The sequence below is a fragment of the Tamandua tetradactyla genome, chromosome 10 (assembly GCF_023851605.1).
Source record: "Tamandua tetradactyla isolate mTamTet1 chromosome 10, mTamTet1.pri, whole genome shotgun sequence".
Taxonomy (NCBI): domain Eukaryota; kingdom Metazoa; phylum Chordata; class Mammalia; order Pilosa; family Myrmecophagidae; genus Tamandua; species Tamandua tetradactyla.
Genome location: NC_135336.1, coordinates 78,209,223 through 78,213,413, shown reverse-complemented (window position 1 = coordinate 78,213,413; position 4,191 = coordinate 78,209,223). Strand labels below are relative to the sequence as shown.

The 4,191-nt window shown below is 38.6% G+C and overlaps 1 pseudogene; it reads left to right on the top strand.

Annotated features, from left to right (window-relative positions):
* Positions 1-1,532: 1,532 nt before the first annotated feature.
* Positions 1,533-2,929, top strand: LOC143647703 (bifunctional methylenetetrahydrofolate dehydrogenase/cyclohydrolase, mitochondrial pseudogene; annotated as a pseudogene).
* The last annotated feature ends 1,262 nt before the right edge of the window (positions 2,930-4,191 follow it).

Below are 4,191 nucleotides of genomic sequence, written 5' to 3'. Positions count from 1 at the left end.
GAAGCAGTTTTATTTAATATTTTCTGTAACAATATTGCCTTGTGGAATTTTTATGCTGATGAAATTTGTTCTATATCTGTGCAGTTTGATGAGGTAGGCAATACTCATCTAGGAATACTATTACTGGCTACCATGAACATGAATTTCAATTGCATAACCTGTGTCATGTTTTTCCAGGGCTGCTGTAACAAAGCACCACAAGCTGGACGGTGTAATACGTGAGAAATGTGTTGTCCCACAGTTATGAAGAATAGACGTACAAAATTAAGGTATCTGCAGGGCCAAGCTTCTTCTGAAGTCTGTAGGGAAGAATGTGTTTCTGTGCCTCTCTCCTGGTTTCTTGTGGTAGCTTGCCAAAAGTCTGCGGCATTCTCTGCTTCAGTCATAACTTGACATTCTCTCTTATAAAGACACTGGTCAAATTGGACTAAGGTGCCATCCTGTACCAATATTACCTCATTTTAAAAGCATGACATCATTTTAATCTACCATCTGTAATGATCTTATTTCCAGAAAAGATCACATTGAGAGTTACTGGGGATTAAGATTACACTGTATCATTTAGGGAACACGATTCCATCTTTAATAGCAGATTAATTGAATTTCTTAGGAAATTGTATAATAGATTTTCAAGCATCAAAAATTCTAACATAGTATGACATTATTTTTTCACAACATATATGCCTTCACTATTTTCTTCTTAATTTTGAAATAGAAAATTTATAATTTTAAAGCAGAAAATTTCATAATCTTCACATTAAAAGAATGGATATTGCTTTCTCCATCCTTCTCATCATTACACTGAGCCCAAATGTTTTCCTGCAATAGTGAAAATAGTTTGAAATTCAAATATAATTTTTAAATAGACTTTTAAAAAATTAAGCCACTATGGGCCATGGCTACATCTTCTCTAATGCTCACGGGGATGCCTGCTTGCTCTGGCTTGTATAGAGCTGCCGCCCCTGCCATTGCTGCCCTTTTTTTTTTTTTCTGTTGCTTTTTTATCATCACAGAGCATGCCACCTATAATGTGTGCAGAGAGGAAATGAGGGGTTGAGGGAGAAGAAATCAAATTGGGAAAGGCTAGATGGCCATTTCACTTCTTCTCTTCCTTCTTGTCTGCATTCATAGTCAGGACCATCATGAATTTTCTGAAAAGAACAACAAAATCCAGGAAGATATTGATGCAGTGCCAGATGTAATCTGTATCTCCATTTTTAGCTTCCTTGATAATGAGTTGAGTATCAAAAAAGACAAAGCCACACATGACCACCAGTCCTAACTATAGGTTTGCCTGGAAAAGCCAAATGGATCCAAAGAAGGCTCATGACTGACATCAAGGTACCTCCCGGGACGAGGTAGCTAGGATGCCTGGCACAGAGTGCACTCAGGGTGAAGCAGGAGAAGATCATTGCTGTGCAAGTGAAGGCAGAGGGAAGGATACTGAGGTTAATGGCAGCACACAAAAGACAGGGACTGCTTGCTGACTTTGCTTTCCTTACCGAAGTTGACTTGGCCACCATTGCCCCTTCCATCCCTTGACAAGTCAAAATGAAGCTGTTGTCTTTTCTAGAAGGATACTTGCCAGGCAGATCTAGCATGAAGCTCAGCAGAACGTAGACGAATTGGTGGCAATCAGCAATAGCACAGGCACCTGAGCATGGTTCTGGTTGGTGAAAATCCCTCCAGTCACTCCTAGGGCCTCAGCAAAATCAGAGCAACTGCAGATGCCAGAAACATAAGTGAAATGATTTTGAAACCAACTTCTGTTTCAGAGGAAGAATTATTGAATTTGACCGATAGGATAAATAATGATAAGAATATAGATGGCCACCTTGTTGAGCTGCCCTTCCAGAGCACATTGATGAGACAAAGTTCTGCAATTCTGTTTCTCCAGACAAGGGTGTTGATGGATTTCATGTCATTAATATAGGGTCAGTGTGTTTGCACCAGTATTCCAGGTTCCTTGCAACCCCATGTGATGTGTGGGAAATAATTAAGTGAACTGAAATTCCAGCCCTAGGGAAGAATGTGGTTGTGGCTGGAAAATCAAAGAATGCTGAATGCCCATTGCAATGTTACTATGCACAGACAGGACAGGTGAACATCCTAGAGGTGTGCCACTGTTACAGTATCTCACTGCTTCGCTCCCAAAGAACAGCTGAAGAAACATAAAATTCTTGCAAATATTGTGGTATCCTGTGCAGGCATTCCAAATCTGATCATAGCAGATGTTCTAGTTTACTAGCTGCAGGAATGCAACACACCAGAGCCGGATTGGCTTTTAATAAAAGGGCATTTATTTTGTTAGTTCTTCAGAGGAAAAGCAGCTAACTTTCCACTGAGACTCTTTCTTACGTGGAAGGCACAGGATGGTCTCTGATGGCCTTCTCTCCAGGCCCCTGGGTTCCAACAACTTTCCCCGGGGTGACTTCTTTCTGCATCTCCAAAGGCCTGGGCTGAGCTGCGAGCACTGAGATGAGGAATGCCGAGCTGCCTAGGCTGTGCTACCTTGCGATCTCTCATTTAAGCACCAGCCAATTAAGTCAAACGTCACTCATTGCAGCAGACACGCCTCCTAGCTGACTGCAGATCCGTTGGCTTACGTCCACAGCAACAAGACTAGGTATGCTCACCTGGCCAAGTTGACAACTGAATCTAACTAACACAGCAGATATGATCAAAGAGGGAGCAACAGTCACTGATATGGGAATAAATGGAGGTGAAGATCTTATAACTGCTAAGCCCAAATTGATCCAAGATATGAAATTTGAAGGAGTCAGGAAGAAAACAGGTTAAAACACTCCTGTTCTTGGGGATGTTGGCCCCATGACAGTGGTGATTCTAATGAAGAATAACATTATTGCTTCACAAGCAACTGCTGAGGCTTGAAGAGTGTGAAGTGCTGAAGTCTAAAGAGCTTGAGTAGCAACCGACTCTTTTATGAACAACCTTCCAAGTCAGTTCAAGAAGCAAAACAGGCCATAGACAAGCAAGAGTTATTCTACTGAAATAACTTAAAATGGGGCTTTGTATTTATTGAAAGTTTAAATGGGTGGGTGTTTGCACACAGAGTTCTTACCAAGGTGCACACCAGTATCCTACTGGGCCATAGGACCCAGGGGAAGCCATTCTCTTAGTGATTAACACAGGACATTGCTACATTGCCAGTGGATGCTTAATTTTGTCAGCCCAAATTAGTTGTTAAAATTTTGCTTCTTCTAGGATTGCAATTCTCAAGTGCTTCTCCAATAAGATTTAACTGGTCAAACCAAAGGAAAGACATTGCCAGAGAAAATTAAGGGAGTGGTAAACAGGAAGAAATAATAGCAATTGAGTAAGAAAATAATTACCCAGGTTTATACATATAATCATTGACAGCCAGATTTATCTAAATAAACCAGTTGGTTGAGAAAGAAGAAAAACTGCATGGTACTAGTATTCCTAAGCTGCAATTTTGAGGTTTGGCTGCTAGAAAAATGTTTAGGTTTCTATTTGTTATTAGCTTTCATTTTAGGTATGTTGCCATTCAGTGAGATCTCCTTATTCTAGTTTTCTGGGATTGAGAAGGCTTATAAATTATTCATGTGTATTGTCATATTTAGCTTTTCCTATATCTTTAAACTTATTGTTAAATATTTTACTTCTAGTGTATATGTGGTTTCTTTGGTATATCTTGAAACCTTTGAAAAATGAAAGTGATACGGAGTTGGACTTGATAATCATGATGACAGCTTGTGTAAGTATACAACTTATTTTTCCACCAAAGAATTGTCAGTAGCTGCCTGCTTTTCTCTTTGAACCTATTGGCTTTCCTATAAAAAGGTTTTTAAGAGTTTGAGTTAATATTGAATTTAACCAGACTTTTCTGATTAAATTTTTTTAAGAAAACACTTGGTGTGGAAAATAAAATAAGCCAGTGGTTACCAAACTACATACTTTTATGTTTTTAACTTTTATAAATGTAACTGTAAAATCTAAGATAAATTAGCTTTGCAATTTTAAATATGCAAGTAAATATATTTGTTATTCTCAGATTGTGTTTTCCTATGCAAGTTTTATATCAAGAAAGCTATTCTTCCTATATTTTATGCCTATACAGTTTTAGAAAAAATGGAATTAACTACATATGATCTGTTTTTAGCAATCATTCATCTACAAACCAAAGACCTTTTTACTTAGCATACCATT